This window comes from Chiroxiphia lanceolata, chromosome 2 (genome assembly GCF_009829145.1).
Source record: "Chiroxiphia lanceolata isolate bChiLan1 chromosome 2, bChiLan1.pri, whole genome shotgun sequence".
In the NCBI taxonomy this organism is placed as follows: Eukaryota; Metazoa; Chordata; class Aves; order Passeriformes; family Pipridae; genus Chiroxiphia; species Chiroxiphia lanceolata.
Window position 1 is genome coordinate 111342697 of NC_045638.1, and position 17723 is coordinate 111360419.

At 37.0% G+C, this 17723-nt stretch overlaps 1 protein-coding gene across 4 annotated transcripts in view; it reads right to left on the minus strand.

Annotated features, from left to right (window-relative positions):
- ROBO1 (roundabout guidance receptor 1) overlaps nucleotides 1-649 on the minus strand; it is a 711169-nt gene extending 710520 nt beyond the window's left edge. For all 4 annotated transcript variants that reach the window (XM_032679893.1, XM_032679894.1, XM_032679895.1 and 1 more), the window contains exon 1: nucleotides 364-649. The gene's annotated coding sequence lies outside the window, so the exon portion shown is untranslated. The remainder of the gene's footprint in view (nucleotides 1-363) is intronic.
- Nucleotides 650-17723: the final 17074 nt, after the last annotated feature.

The window sequence follows — 17723 nt, forward strand, 5'->3', positions numbered from 1 at the left end:
GCCGGACAGGCACTCCGACATCGCCCCGGGGCCGGCGGGCACGGCGAGGGAACGCAGCGGTCAAAACTTCTTTGTTGGTAACACCCGAGCCCAAGGGCGGCGATAAGAGCGGGGATCGCATCCCGCGGAGCCCCCGGCAACTTTTCCCGACCGTACGCACGCCGCCGGTGCCCGCACAGAAACTTGTTGGACCGCTATCCCTGCGCGCTCGCGACTCTCGCATCCCTTCTCCCGCGGTGACCTCTCCCGGCGCCTCCAGGAAACTGTTGCCTTTTCCCGGTGCCGGTGCCCGGGCGCGGCGGAGCGGGGAGAGGCCACCACCTCCCTGGCACCGGCAGCTTCTCTGGTACTTGGGAGACTCACCCTCCGGGGTCAGAAGGCTCTCAGAAAACTAGCGGTTCCATCATCCAGGCAGTCCTTCCCAACTTTCCTTGCATAGAGCGAGGACAGGGCTCCGCGTTATTTATATGGAGAGAGAGAGAGGGAGAGAGAGAAGAGAGAGGAAGAGCGCTGAAGTCGACAAGCCGCTCAGCAGACTTTTGAGTAAAAAGGGAGGATGAAACCGGATTCTCCCCAGTTATCAGGACCCTGGGGAAAAAAAAAAAAAAATCAAATCCTTCTCCGGCGGGGAATTCTTTCGGCCGCGCTGTCCGTGTTACTCTCCGGGCGCGGGGCGGGAGGCATTGCACACAAATAGAGCCCGGCAGCGGCCGCGATTGGCGGCGGCGGCGCCCCCCGGGTCCTACAGCCCCGGCGCCGGGCAGCGACAAAGCCGAGCGGCGGCTCCGGCTCCGGGGCGGGCTCGGGCTGGGGGACGGGGCGGGGGCGGCCCCGGGGGCCGAGTCCCCCTTAATTGATTCGTTACCTCGCCTATTGTGATACGTGTCGCAACGTTTGAGCGGGAGAAAGGCGCATTATGAAGGGTTGTCGTGCCATCTCCCCTTTCGTGGCTGCTCTTGCAGGGCTATTGTGCGGTCTGGTGAGAGAAATGTGCCTGATTTTTTTAAAAACTGGGGTTTATTTGCATACAACCTTTTTATTTTTTTTCCTTTCCCTTTCGAAATTATCTGTCGTCTTCCCTAATAATTATTTAGTTGATACAGTAATCAATTATTCATTGAATTCCACTTACCTATGCTTTTTTCCCCCTCAAGTTAAGGCTTTCCAAGGACACATCTGCTCCTCTGTGAAAAGAGGGTAAACAAACATTCTTTAAAATTACGCAACTTATTTCTAATAAAAAGAGAAAAAAGTAGAACACACCCCCCCCAACAGTTATCAGGATAAGTTTTCTCCATTACAGAATACAATTTATGATATTTATGGTATTTATGGTATTTAAAATATGGTCCCTTTTTGGATGTAAGGAATCATTTGACTAGAGAAAATAATGGTCCTTTTTGGTATGTAAGGAATCATTTGACTAGAGAAAATATCCCATTTGAAAAGGGCAGTAAAAAGAACAAAACCCAGACGCAGCTTTCATGTATCAACTGCTACATGGAGAGTAGCATGAGATAATGACAACATAGGTCAACATGACTGAGAACTGCAAACATAAGCACTTACATATAAACAAGAGTACTTGTATTACTGTCTGTAGATAATGTATATTGTATAGTAAGCATACATCTAGATAATTAACATTAATAGGCCTAAAACCGTGTATGTAATGAAATCTTTTAAATAGTGTATGAAGATTATCTAGAAATAAAACCTGCAATATACTGCAAAGCATGATGCAGTTGAAAGTCTAAACATGACCAATTGTCCTACATAGAAGAATGGAAATCAGCAACAAGGGGACATTGTTCCAAAAGGTCCAGTGTGTAGGGTATTAATTATATGGCAAGGTCCTTACAGTATAGTTGGGAGCTAACAAAGTAAATACAGATATTATTGCAAATATTATTGAAAAGTCATACTTGCAGCACAAGGTTGCTTGCCACTAGGCCGTTATTTCGCCAAGCATATACATAGAAAGAGACAAAATAAGTTTAAAAGAAAACATGGAAGAAAATAGAGTGTTTAAGCAACTCTTGCATATTGAGAATCAACAGTAGTAGCTGGATCACTCTTTGAATGAAGTACTTGGCACACCTTGGAGCAGAGCAACAGAGGGGACAGGAGGAAATCAGCATTTTGTGCATCAGTAGCCTGTGACAAGAGACATGCTGATGAGTTCAAAATCAAGTCTTCAGTGCTGCATTTCAGATCTACCTTACAGCTTGCACCTTTAAGGCCTTGCATCTCATAGCAAGAAGCCTAGCTATTTGTTATTTGACTTCTGTTGCTGCTTTGGTTTGGGTATTTAATCCTTTAGATAACAAGATATATATCCCAAACCAATAGCATTTCCATTGTCAGAAGAGGTACACTGGAACAATTAATAAAATTCTTCTATGAATGCACATCTTCAGTTATCACTGTAGCTACACATATATTTTTCCTTATTAAATAGAAGAAATTTAAGTTACAGTTATGTTACTTTGAAAACAGGTGACTGTTGCACTAGTAAATACAGGTTTTAAAGGAAGACGTTGCAGTTGTTTGCAGTTTTGACCAAATATTGTTTCACTGTTCTGTTTTTGTTTCTCTTCAGAGCTACTTAGGACAACTTGTGTTTACCTGAAAGTTCAGGATATACCTCTTGAAGTTTATTTCTTCTATTACATTTGCCATCATCACCTTAAGGAGATTCCTGATTAACATCAATTTAAAAAAATACCAGGCTCTGGGCTGTTTTATTTGACAAAATCGTGTGAAATCACTGATATCATCTGCAAATTTAACAAAAAATGGTAAATTAGTGTAAGTGTAAATGAAGGAGGCAATAATCAACACCGTCACAATTAAGAAATTACTCTGTGAAGGAGAGAAATTGTCATGCCCATTGTAGAGCCTACAGAGATTAATGGAATATGGCTGTGAAACTGTTTTAATAGATAAATTGGGTGGGTGGTTAAACATCTGAGAAACGATGATTACTCTGTAGTGAAACAAAACAAAGAGGAATAAATCACAAAGCTGCTCTATTACCACAATTAAAATGCAATTGCTTGATCAATTATCACTAGCTAATGGCTTGATGGAGGACAAGCAAATAAATAAAACATTATGCTAACCAAAGTTCTTTGGAGTACAGTCATAATTATAATAATATCTGTATAATTATATATTCCTTAATTGTATGCATTTATGCATTTATACATGTATAGTGCATTGCATAACATAAGCAAGGCTGTATATAATGTGTTCAGATATTCCTTTGTAGTATATGAGTAAACATCAATAACACATAATCATGATAATGCATGCAGCGGGTAAATGGCTAACACATGGTGAGATAACTGATAAAGCACATTTCAATATTTTCTAGATCTCTTAAGACTCTCCTTGTTTTACATACTTATCAGCCAAAGGTGATTGGGAGGAGTTTCCTCTTGGAACAGTTTCCAAGGTCAGTATATGTGATGACACATGTGGGTTTCCAACTTGCCCTTGGAAAATAACCTGAGTTTATGTGGACACGAGGTGGTAGTAAAGCAAACTGTGGCTGTCATATATCAGCATTACATTTTTATATCTAGTAACCAGCAAAGCATGCATTCCTATACAGGAAGGGAAGTGGTAACACATATGTTTTTATGACGTAAAATCTAGTGTACAAAGGCAAATAACTTGCTGATGTGTAGTATGAGCACCCTGGGATAACCTGGTCCAAAGTCAATGGCAAGAACCCCTTGATCCAAAGTCCTAGTCAAGTATAATACTTATTTTATCTATGGAAGTATTCACATGGTGTAGTCTGAATACATAGGGAACAATCACTTTGTGATGATTACTCAGTATGGAAAAAAATTTATGTACTTATATTGACTAGTAACAACACAGATTCTGTTAAAAGTTAAGTAAGATTTGAGAAGAAACAGGCTCATAATGAGCTTCAGTGAACTTCTCAGGTATTAAAATGCAAACTAATGGCAAGCAGTTCGTACATCCAGTTGTAGAGAGTTATGTCTAGGTTTTCTTTTTAACATTTTTAATGCTTTGTCTTATGCAAAAACTTACATATATTTGGCAAACTTGTTTTGCCTTTCCTGGGGCAAGACTAATCAGAAAACATACAAGTTTGAACATATTTGAAGTGAGCAAGGTATATGTTGCTAATATGTAGGTACTGCTAGAGGGTACCAATGAGAGAGCAGAATCTGTGCTCTCCCAAAAGCAGTGTGAGACCTCACCAGATCTCGTGTCCTGTTTTTATCCCAAGTGCAGGTAGTACCTACATTAAATCTTTTCACTTCTATACTTGCAGTTAATTTTTATCCTTTGTTTATCTGTATTTGCTGGTTTATTTGAAAAAAAGTCTGACAGACTACTGTCACTTCATCACTTCTGTATGAAACAACTTGAAAAGTGGGGACTCCTTCCTTTTACCTTTCCCATTTATAAAAGCAAGAAATGCCTTCTGACTATCAGAAAGAATATACTGATGAAGGTAGAAATTCAGTGTAGGGAAGCTTTGCAAGGAAAAGAGTAGAATGATCTCTGAGAACAACATTTGAGTGTGAAACTGGATTTTGAAGTCCTCCTAGTATAATGGGCTGGACCTTTGAAAGGTCATTCTATATGCTATCTGCTTAGTGGGTTTTTTTCAGAGCTTAATAATAAACAAACAAATAAACATATAAAAAACAAATACTAAGCCCATATACTGTAGCTGAACATGCACAAAGACTGAACATTAAAATGAGCTTGAAGAAAACGTGAAAAATAGGAAAGCTACATATATTCACTTAGTGAGGGCTGCAGGGGAAAGATAATGTCAGGAAAAAGCTAAATGAGTTAGTACATTCCACAAACTATAGGAGAGAATAAAAACTTAAGAAGTGTTTATCAGAGGAAAGCAAAGTGTCAGAGAGAAACTGTTCCTATTGCCAAATAAGGAGTAAAAAGAAGGTTGAAGAAAAATGATTCAGACACTGGTGTCTTTAGTTTTCTGTATACTTTTTCCTTCTGATAAAGAAAACTAAAAGGTCATTCTGAAAACAGTTTTGATGGTGCTTCTACAAAAAATTTAAAAAGCATGCCTAAAAAAAAGAGTGAGATCTATGGAAGATATAATTTCTAGATTATATGACATTTGGTTTTAAGAGAGTCAACGCAGAAAGATAAAGTGGACCCACTGGTGCAGCTGAGGAGTGAGAAGATGAGCCTGTAAAACGTACAAGCTCTTCAATGCAGTTTGTATCACTCGCATCCATAGACCATAACAGCTATGGCAATATGAAAACTTGCATTTTTGTTTGAAATATGAACTTGGAAAAGTGCTTCCTTGGACATCAAATCAACCTTCCTACATTAGAGGAAATCTTGACAATTGTCCTCCAATTTAAAGTGTATTACGGTAAATCCAAACACAAAACCTCAAATAGTGCAATCTGTTTTATGTGATGCAGATAATATTGGCTTCCATATAAACTGAAATAACAGCACAGAAAGCATACACAATATCTATTCTAGTGGCACAAGGCTTCAGGTACACATAAAATTTTGAACTGTTGCAGGTGTCTGAACCTCAAGATTAATTTCCCCCAAGGGCAGGGAGGAGTGGAGAGATCTCCTGCCACTGCTAGAAAGCCGGTGTGGTATTTCAGTAAAATCTGTATTCTTGCTGGAGCAATAGGGGATATGAAGAGGGTGGCAACTCCAGGTATATTCTCTCTGTTATTTTTACACTTGCTTCTTGCTGACTGAGAGTAAACAGCCTGTGTTGTTTGCGCTCCTGCACCCCAATAATCAATGATTTGTAAAGGATGACTCACCCCAGCCACACCTGATCCTATTTGAAAGGCCTCTAAGTGTACGTGGGGCAGAAGGGAATTTGTCAGAAACTCAATATAACACTTAAAAAGTTGATGAAGCTTTTGTGGGTTTGGTTTTTGGTTGGTTTTTTTTTTTTTTTGGTTTGCTTGTTTTTTTGTGTGTGTGCATGTACCAAGAGGCTAGAATACAAAGTAATTATGTCAGCAAGTTTACTGCTGGTTATAAAGCCCTATCTTGTTTCAGATCCTTGTTGCTCAGAAGTAGAGAAAGAAGTTTTTCATTAAAACTATGATAAATTTAGAAGGCAGTCCTTTCTCCACCAATGTATGTGTTTAGCTGTTGGTCAATAATATTTTGTTAAGGCAATACTTTGTGGAGAGAATTGAGTGTTTAACTAAAAAAAGTAGATATTTTTTAGGGAAACACTGGTTTCCTATTGAACACATGAACTCTAGAAAAGCCAAAAAAAATTAACTGAATGCTTACATTCAGAAATACTACCTTTGTATCTCCTTAGTACAGCTGTAGTGCTTCTGTATCATTTTGGTCTTGGTTTCTCAGCCATGATTCATCATACATTCCTTACATACAGAAATGAATTTTTGAATGTAACCTAAATTTTTATTAGCTCCAGAGTCTTTACACATCAGAGAGGAGAATTTTTAGGGTTTTTTTAAAGGGCTTTTGCAGATAGGAAGACATTATTCTAGGCAATAGAAAGGCAGGTTTGGATGGGAGTTTGTTGTGGGAAGCTACCTTTACAGGACACTCTGTTTCTTTCAAAAACTGGAATTTATTTTTAGCTGCACCGGATGAATAAAACCAGAGCTAGAAGATAGTAAAGGGTCTGCCAGTTCTTGACCAGACTCTTAAGATGAATCACTGATGGAAAATGCTGATTAAGTTACTGCTGGTGTGCACAGGTGTTTTGTTTTTGTTTGGGAAACTTTAAGAGAGACCCATGAGAGGGAAAAGACAGGATGGATGGGCTGGGAAAGATCTTGTGGAAAGAGTGCTGTGGCTGAGACCATGGACAGGTAAGTATATGGGTGATGCAAGCAGTTTATGAGCCTTTTTTCTTTAAGTTACTCTGGCATACAAGAGTTTGTTGAATTTGGAAACTTTGAGGGGTGAATCCTTTGCTATTTTGTGCAAGAAAGGAAAAGCTCATTCTGGTTAGAAGATGGAACCAACTTAGCTAAATTTCTTTAATTTATTTTATGTTAAGAGTTCTAATAAATGGTAAATGGATTTCATTTTCTAAGGGCTATGAATATGTTTTAAAGGATGAAAATGAGCAATATGATGTCTTGAAGGACTTCCCATGAGCTAGGCTTGTTAGGTGATGAAATAGGAACAAAAAAAAAATTAAAAACATGTCTTCATTTGGCATATTTGTGACTATCACAAATATCTCTGCACAAACGACTTAACAAATGTTTGATAGGGAGCAATTCTACACTTGTACAGAGTTTTTATGAAGTTACTATTTGTAAGTTGTACCATGTATAACTCTAAGAATTTTTCCCTTTGTTTGTCTTTTACAATTGCTTACATTTTTAGATTTAACTTTTTTGTTTGTGAAGAATTGGTGAGGGCCTCCAATTTATTTTCTAATGCTTCCTTGATTTTCATCTCTGACTTGTAGCTTGGAAAAAACGGTGTTTCCTAGGAAACACTAAATCCACTTTAAAACAAACTAATGAGGGACTATTAAAGCCAAGAATTAAACTTTCTTCTTTTTTAAAAAAATGTGATTTGGATTTCTTCTGAAGATGATCTGAAGTGCTGTGTTGGGGGAAAACAAGCCTCACTCTTAAAATGTCTCACTGAAACAATTTGAAAGCAAATTGGTATGGTTTAGTCATAAGCCAAACCATTCCAAAACATAGCCTTAAATTTCATTTAAAAAAAAAATCTTACACTGAACCACTGAAATGTGTTTCTGTTTTCTTTCTGATTTGTTTTTATTTTTTTTTGCTCCCACTGAAATATATTTGCTGTGCTGTGGCTACAAAATCACGGGCTGTTTCTTCAAAGCTCAGAATTGTATTTTTGGTTATGTTCTCTACCTATCAGCTTTTTATTAAAGGAGTCTCAAGAATACAGATTTTTTATTTGTTTTTTTGCAGTTAAGGTTACCAGAAATTGAAATCAGCAAACAGTCTCTATATCTATGTCAGCTGATTGGATTAGATGAATTTATTTTCCACATCTTTTTCTCTCTTCTTTTGATACTGATACTTACAAACGTGAGTGAGTTTTTGGACAGTGCTTGGTGCACAAACATTGCTTAAGCATCAGATATTATTACTGGGTATCATATTTGGTGTATTGGATGATAATTAATGTTTCTGGAAAGAGAGCCCAGACTTCATTTGGAGAAGTGAATGGGGGCTGTAGAGTGTGTTCTCAGTTTCCTCCAGTTTTAGGAATAAGTCTAAAAGAAGAAAGGTTTCTTGTATTTTCACTATGCTTTTGGGGGTAGTAACATGGAGCCAAAATATCTATTTTGGTGATATACGAAGCACAAGCAAAGCCCAAAATTACATGTACAAATAATATTAAGATTATTCTTAAAAAATATGTCTTTGTTGTTTATTTGGTCATTATTTCGTAATAGATATTTTCAAGATGAAAACTACAGAGGGCAAAAAAAAGCATTCTTTTGACACCTGGAAAGAAAAAAATGTGCATCACAGGGTTGAAATATTTACTTTGAATTTCATGGCTTTTCATATAGGTGCTCTAATAATTGATTTAAAAAACCAAAGGGTTCTTCATGTGGAGAAAACCCTGTAAATGTAATCATACCTGAGCCAACTGGTTGTTTCTAAGGGGTGTATTTATTCTTACATAATCAGAGACAGTGACATGCACAGCCCATGAGAGTACCAAAAAACCTGTCAGATTTTTGGAGCTGGAGCACTCACCTATGTGCTCCTTCCAGGGAACACAAGCTCTTGTCAGAGCTGCAATCGCTAACCAGAGAAAACCACATAAAAAGGGAAAGAGGGAGCACTAAAGGGAGAGGAACTCGACCTGGAGTGGTGTGAAAGGCAGTTCAGCTCTTCCAACAGCACCAGTTTGAGAATAGGCTTACCAAGGTAGAATCCTGAGTTTTTCCTGTTGCCTGTGTTGAGGAGGGTGTTAGTGTGGGAGGAGAGAAGCAGCCCGATGCTCTTTTCCTTTTTATATTCCTTAGTGAGACAAGTGACTTTTGAAATAGAGCTGGCTTTCAGAAAATGTTTAATTATTCTACATTGCCCTGCTTACTCTCCTGCTGCTGTTTTCTCCTCTTTCTTCAATTAAATACTCCTTGTTAAGCCTCCTTGTTTTCCAATTATGTGAAGGCATTAGCTCATTGAGTCCATAAGATATATTTTATCAGCTTGCCAAAATTTGAAGCTATTTTTACCAGTTGATTGTCGGTAGAAGAATGATGATTGGTTTCACTAATTCTTCTTCATAATTAGGGTTGTTTGGTTGCTTTTGAGGATGGGTAGAATGTGAATAACAAGCCTCAGTTATATTTTAAAGAAAAAATGCATATATCGAAATGATACTACTCTATAGTTTCTTATTCTGATGATGTTCTTCTCTTCCTTCCTCTCATGGTAATCTCTAGAAAACAAACAAAAATTTCTCCTTGCTCCATTTTTCTGTTTGAATATCATCTTTTTGCTTTTAGTGAGAGTAGAAGACATAGTATGAAAGTGAGACACAACTGAATCTGAATGAATAATAAGTGATTATCTTTTATTTTCTGTCACTTTTGGTTGTTTGAACTTTAAAACCAATCACTTAGTGTAGCAAGGAGATCCAAAAGCAAAGAGATGCATTGCCTGGAAGTCTTCTGGAAAACTGTATAAGGTAAGCTTGTCTAAAACTGAGAACCATGCAGATTTCATAACTATGGAATTATATCCCATGTTCTGTTTCTGTAAAGTGTGTGTTAGCCGTGTAGAGCTTCCAGTAGCAAGGATGCAGTCTGACCTATCTGCTCATGAGCCAGACAAATACACAACTCTTTCTTCAGTGAAGATTTGCAGGAAAATTGTCTAAGCCCTGACATTATAAAAAAAAATGATGTGTGCTTTTCCCACTGACAGTTAATACTGATGATGAGAGATTTGACAATTTAGGAAGATGAAGGAAGCTCTTTAGAAGTCAAGAACTGAAACTCCAGCTTGCATATGAGGAGATTTTCAGGGTGTGTTTGGAAGTGAGTAAAAGCAGCCCATGATTTTTTAGGAAAGAAATGGAGGCATCCCAAGCAGGGAGTAATAGGCAGGGGTTAAAAAAAATTTAAAAAAAAAAAAATAGAAGGGGGGGGGGGAGAAAAAAGGCAAACATCAGTGTATGAGAGTGAGAGAGCTGTGGCAGGCAGGGAGGCCATTGGACTGACTGCTTTCAGAGGTCAAACTAGAACAGAGAAAGAGCACAGACTGAAGAGATGAATAATGACTAGTGAGAGTTAAACACGATCTCTCTGGGCCTCAGCAGGAAAACTGAGCAGTGAGGAGCACTGACAAGCTGAATCCCAGAGTCTGAGGAGGTAAGGAATGATGATGTCCAGACCAAGGAAGAAAAATGGAGCATGATGTGAAATCCATGGTAACACCTGAGATACAAACGAGTTTCCTTTTTAAAACCACAGATACAACAAATGATGAAAATGCTAATCCTGATGATGACTTCTGCAGTGAATATTTGGGGGGGGGGGAAATAGCAATTTTCTGTTTTGAGACAGGTCTTCAAGTTACTGAATGGGGAATAAGTACAGCACTGCAGTGCCTCAAGATTAGGTGATTTTCAAGAGCTCTGCTGTGATGTAGGAGGACCATGACTGAAGATGAATTAGTAGAGTCTCATCAGAGAAAGATGTTAAGAGAAATATTTTGATCGATAATGTTTATGTTTATTTTTTAAGTAATGAAAATATAATTCCTACACACTTGATGAATTTAAAGCTTCCATCCATATAAATATGTAAAAGTAAGATTTGACTATTCACTCAGTGAGAAGTCTGGGAAAAGTTACTATTAGCTCACTTCCCTCCCTCTTCTGCACCAATCCAGGGAAGTTAAGTCAACTAAAAGGGCATATGACATCAAGAATAGTATTAATTATATATAGCACTTGTGCCTTAACTTAAACCTGTAAGCAAGAATTATGGTAGCAAAGCTAAAATACTTTAATTTTAAAAGAAAGAAAGAAATTTGCACTATCCACTATTACAAAAAAAAAAAAAAGTATAGTAGCAATACTGTAAATTCTAATGTTTAAATTAAGAAAGCTTTTTTCCAAAACTTTTCTCATTTTAATGAAAACCATATCTGCCTATTTTACAAGGTTCAGGTTGACCTAACCTAACCTGTCAGTGTTGCTGGAGATGATGAAATGATTGAATAAAGCATCTCGGAAATCCTTGAATTAATTGTTAAACAAAGGCCCGCAATAGAACTTGAAATCTCCATTTGAATAAAAATTTTGGCAGAAGAGGGAAAACCTTTATGGAAAGTCAAATTTTCACAGTTTTACAATGAATTTTACAAGAGCAGGTGTCCCATTTTGATGCATGACTGGAGACCCCTGTTATCAGTGCTGATACTTCCATTGTTTGGTGGAACACTAAAACCTGTTTTGCTCTCTTTATGTCCCTTTTCAAATTCTTGAAAGGTGCATTTTATTCACACTAATTTAAATCTAAAACTTCATTTTATTCTGTAAAAGGAAACTTTAATGTATCTAGCTAAAAGAGTTGCTTCAGTTTTGAGTGGGGAGGTTAATATTTTCCACCACTTGTCAGCAGCAGCATCCTGACCTTGCTTGAGCAGAGAGGTTGGACCAGATGACCCACTGTGATCCCTTCCAACCTGACCCATTCTTTGATTCTGTGTTGCTGTAACAGCTCCTGAACCACAGCATCCTCTATAGCCACCAATTTCCAGGATCCCCCCAGAGACCTCTACAGCTATTTTTCATGTGGATTGTATGTACTGTTATTTATGTAGCATTGTAAAATATCTGGATATGGATAGAAGTATCTCTTGAAGAGCCAGACGTTTTGAAAAGCTAGATTCACAAAGAAGATACAAAAGCATATTTGGCACAAGAACTTCACATTTAATCTTGCCCAAAACAGATTCATCTTTGTCACTCTCAAACTTCAGTTTTTGATTTTACAGACAGTAGAAATAAACCTGCAAAGACTGAAGCTTATTAAAGGTTTAATATATAGTTGGGTGTACTTTAAGTGTATAAAGTGAAGCCTTTTTCAGCTGCTTTTTTAAAATATATATATATATATGTATATAAATTTACTCCAAGTGATTCAATTCAAATTGAATTCCAATCTTAAACATAGTAGGACTTGTTCACTTCAGTGACTTTAACATTTTTTCAATAACCAACTATAAAAAGAAGTGTAAGCAATGTATTTGGGAATTATCTGAGATCCACAGCCTTTGGGTTTCAAGCCTGTAGTGTAAAACATTTTGCTTAAATCTGTTAAAATGCTTAATTGTATAGTTTATTTGTGCACAGTAAGCAGTTCCAATTAATATATGTTAATGGACTACTTGCATATCTTAATAACTTGTGTGGCTCAGGAGTACATGGCACATACTAACCTCTAATCACCTAGGAATTTCTGGAACATAAAAGAACAACTGAAACAAAGCAGCATAATGAGCTGGGCTTTGTTTTCTTCAGTTCATTGATATGGCCAAACTTCTATTGGATTTTCATGTAGATTGCCTCAGTCTGCATCTGCATTACAAATTTTTATTCTTATTGGTGTTAAATGGATATATAATACTCACATGGCTGTAACAATGAGTTTACAGGCTCACTTATTTTACATTATAATTCAGTATTGTAGTGGAACTAAAAGCAAATATTTTGCTATAATGATTATGCTAATTGACTTTTAATGTCATTTTATTTTCCAGCTACTCACCAGCAGTCTCCCAAGTTTAATAAAGCTCAAGCATTTAATTTTATTTCTTTAGACTATTGATTATCTGTTTAACACTAAGAACAATGTGATCCATTGTCTTTGCCTTGCTGATTGTCTGAATTATCTTGAAGAAATAAGAGATGTGCATGAGGAGAATCTCAGGCAGTAAAAAAGTCACTTGTATGCATTACTCATGGCTATTGTACAAAACCCAAAAGCCTTTAATCAGACTCGCAAGGGAAAGAAATTTTATTGTTTCACAACTGAATTCAATATTCCCTCAGGCATTACACCACCATTTACACTTCTCTATCTGGATTTTTATTGCCAACATAAGCTTATTTAAAGGAATGAATAGCATGCTGTCTGCTTTGAGACAAATATTTAAATTTTACTTTAAAAATGCTACTAGATTTAAGAGAGATGGGGATTTTTTTCAGTCTTAGAAGTTAAATTATTAAGGAAAACCACCTGTGTTTCAAAGAAATAACAGAAAACCAGAAAATTAGTACAATGGAAGGCTACATCCGTTGCAACCTTGGATAGTGGAAAGACTGAAACAATCTATTCACAAAAAATAATGGGAAACTCCTTTTAGAAATCACATATCAAAACAAAACCTTATTTTGCAGCACTTTTTTGTAGTGTGATGTTTCATTATAATTATCAAAACTTTTTTGGTGTGTGGAAGCATATTTTCATATATTTTCACTATCTACCAATCACATGGTTAGAAAGAACTAACTTCTGTCAAAGGTACAGAAATCCTGGCTTATTGTATAATTACTTCTTTTGAAAGCTTCCTTGGTATTGACTGGGCTGCATTAGTTTTCTGTTGGCAAAGTAGGACAAATTCCAGGTGTTGTGGCAGCAGATGTTTTACTATCAGTGAGCTCATAGAAACTGTCATTCTGGTGAATCACTAAGTGTGATCTTGTGCTTGGTGAACTGGAACAAATCACAAGTGTTTCATGCTGGCTTTATTTTAAGTTTATCAGATCTTGTACCTCCAAATTTTTTGGGAAGTGTGTAACATACCTAACAGTGACCCCTCATTTTTCTACATATTTGTAGCTTCAGTGTTTGTATCGGGAATATAAATTGAATTCATTGGAGAAAGGAAAACAAATGAGATAACAAATCATGTAGGATATTAATTTTGAGAAAGTAAATGGAGGTAGATGTGTGCAGAATGTGCTGGTTGCTGTTATTAGGTTCTCTGCCTTTTTAAGAAAATCTCTGTGTTTTGTTTCCATATATCCTGAGATATTCATATGTGCTGTTTAGCCAGAAGAAATTTGAGCTTTCTAAAATGCAGTTTCTAGAGTTAAGAAATAGGAAGAGTTCTCTGTTCCATTTAAAGACCCCTTTCCTCATCCCCTCTCAAGTTAAATTTTGCCTTTAAATAATACTATTGGGAAAATGCAACATAGAATCATGGTATTGTTTGGGTTGGAAGGGACCTTTAAAGATCATCTGGTCTAACTCCCCCTGTGAGCTCCTTCAACTGGACCAGGTTGTTCAGAGCCTCATCCAGCCTGACCTTGAATGTGTCCAAGCAGGGGCACCTGCAGCTTGTTCCAGTGTTTCACCAGATACAACACATAAATTTATGCATGAAAGTAGAAACATGCTCCAGATTTAGACTCTTCTTACCCTGGCTATGATTTTTTTCACATAACTTAAAAAAAAAAATTCTCAAAGAAAAGCTTTACCCCATAGTATTTTGTATGTCCAAATTGAGCTCCATGCTTTAATTTTGTGATAGCCTTTCGACCCATTCTAAAAAATGTTTTTAGTTTCTGAATAAGATAGGTTTAAAATTGAGTATTGGGACCCTCTTTGTCAATAATCTGGCATATTGTTTATCTCCTATTTTTGTGGAGAAATTACAAAAAGACACAAAACTGCGTTTCCTAGTGTTTAAATTCAGGAATATTGGACTAATTCCTCACTAAAGCTCATTTTTTGGTTCTACCTCTATGGTTCTCTCTAGTATTATGCAAAGCAGAAAGGTTGTTTGTACTTTGGGGCAAAGAACAGAGCTTCTGGCCAGTATGGCTCCAAAGGTAACTTGTGGTGAACACCCTGTCAGTGTCCTGGACAACATTTGAATCCTGTTACCTCCATTAACCCCCTCTAGAAATAATTCTTATCAAATCTTTTGCGAGTCAGAGTTTTGAATGAGCATGACATATTGGACAATTATAATAAACTTTTGATTTATATGCAAGTATTTTAGCATTTTCAAAGTTGTTTTGCCCCTTCGACTTAAAAATAAAAATTTTAATCTAAAAGTGATTGATAAATCTCTGCACTGTTTTGGAGTCTATGTGAACTTTTCTTTATAAAGATGAGATTTAGGCATGGACAGCATGTCATTTTGGGGTTTTTTTGTTTGGTTAGTTGATTTGGTTTTTTTGGTTGTATTTTGTTTTTCATGGAGTATAATATTTTGTGAGCTCTTGTGATTATTTTTTTTTTCAGTTGCACAGAAAATGAATTGAGAACCTATTGGTAACATCAGTTCTTGTTATCTAAACATCTCTCTGCAGGTTTGTAAACCTTACCATTCTTGGTGAAACCTGTTAAAAAGGTTTCAGGAAACATTGTTAACCACATACATGAAATGAGGTCTCAGTAGGAGCCAAAACAAGTGCTTGGTTTCCTTCTTTTGACAATGGAGAAATCAGTAAGTTGTTAATTGTAATTATTAATTTGAAGTGCCTTTCACTTGTATTATATACTATAACTATTGTATTATAATAGTTTTAAAACACAAATGTTGTAAATAAAGAAAAGAATATTGTGTGTTTCAGTCAGAAATAATTGCTTTTTGGAAGAAAAATAGTTTAGAAACACAAGTAAAAATAATAAGTTGATATAAAATATATTTATTATGAGAATTTCAAGATATATTTTGTTATAGCTGAGTATTGATTTTTACTTTCTTGTACTTTGAATATCATAATTGTTATATATTTTCATGTTAATTTTACATTTTTATAATGCAAAAAAATATGAAAATATTTAGGCTGTAAGAGGGGAAGTAATATTTCAGCGTAAGAGTACCTTAGGCTGCTTTAGAATTCAGGACTTGTAAATTTTAATGGACTATCTAATGGGCCACCATGATATCTGTATGTTTTCTCTGTTTCAGCTGCAGTAATGACTGAAGATTTTTCTAAATAATATGTATAAATTATTTAAATGTAGCCCATAAGATTCAAACAGAACAAGCTATGGGACAAAACTGTCCATAAGACACCTGCAAACCCTGAAGATTTTATCCTATAAATTTGCATTTTTTACCCTGTGAGATTTGGATAATGATAATTATTTCTTGGTGGCTCTGCTCCCCTATTTGTTAAATAGAGGAAATTATGCTTTTAGGAAAGCATTCTGCCTGCCTGTTATGTTACCTTAACTGTCGATGTGAGTCTGTGTTATTCTTGTAACACCTCCATCTGTCCCTGCGGCCACTGTCCGCTCACGTTTCTGTGATGCCGTGAAGTGTTTGAGAGGAAGATGTAAAATATAGAGCAGGACTGCCAGGAGTCATCTTTGTGGTAGGACTATGAGTGTCCCAGCACCCACACAGACGAGGGTGTTGTGGCTGGTGGTGGGTTTCTCTCTCTTTTAATATTTAGGTGCTGCAAAGAGTTGAAAGGTGAAGGTGAGGGTAGGAAGAAGAGAGACGCGAGGTCCAGATTTCTTCTCCTTGTTGCTCCAAAGCAGAGGGCTAGAGAAATGCAAAAATGATACAAAAAGGTCCTGGATTAGGTGTAAAAACTGCTTGATAGCTTACATGGCAGACAAGGTCTCTGTGAGGGTGGTGAGGCACTGGAACGGGTTGCCCTGAGCAGTGGTGAATGCCTCGTCCCTGGAACTGTTCAAGGCCGGGTTGGATGGGGCTCTGAGCAACCTGGTCGAGTGGAAGGTGCCCCTGCCCAAGCCAGGGGGTGTTGGAACTGCATGATCTTTAAGGTTGCATCCAACCCAAACCATTCTATGATTTTTCAAGGAGCAGCACAGTTATGAGTGTGCTGTGATGCATGTGATGGCTTGGGTGACCTTCAGGGAGTGCAGGATAGGGGTGTGGTGAGCCCGTGCTTTGACGAAGTTTTCATGACATCTCTTTGCTTTGAGATCATCACTGTTTTAGAGCATTTCTGAGGCTCTTATGTCTGAGTTGGCTTCTGGCTGTGGCCTGTGTCCTTCAAGAGGCTCAGGAATAAAAGTCATCTCATGTGCTAAGGTGGAAAGAATAAGCAATTGCAGATTTAAAGAAGGTGGAAATATGAAAATTTGTACTGGTCCAATTAATTTCACTCAACTTTTGTAATTTTTGTATATGCAATGTTAATTAATAACTTTTAGCTAGCTTTTACCAGAAGCCTCAAAAAAACTTGTAGAAAAGGTGGTTTTTTATTCCACTGGGAAACTGAATTGAAAGGTGATTAAGTGATTTTTCTGAACTCATCAAAGGCAGAGCCAGGGATAAAGTTTGCATTTATGAGACCCTGACATTTATTCACTAGATCACAGCACTGTGGTAGAATTCTGAGATACAGTTCCATTATGATAATAAGTCAAACATTTCTATGAACTCTCTCTTTTTGGGTATAATAGGAAAGGGGTATCTTCTTTTCATAGGGTATTCTCTAACATATGCATCCTGCAAGTGTTGTAGTCCTTCTTTTGTCTTATAACAGTTTTACTACCAATGGAAAAAGAATTATAGGGAATGCTTAACATGGTGAACTGTATCTATCTGGTCGCTATTGTATTTTTTTAAAAAAGTTATTTTTGTAATGGTTTTAAATTATAAGTAATGTCTTAAACACATCAGGCTTGACTTGCTCTGTTTGAGTCAGTTCAATTTAAATTCAGGCCTTCTTTTCTCATTTTTCTTGCACATACTTTCACT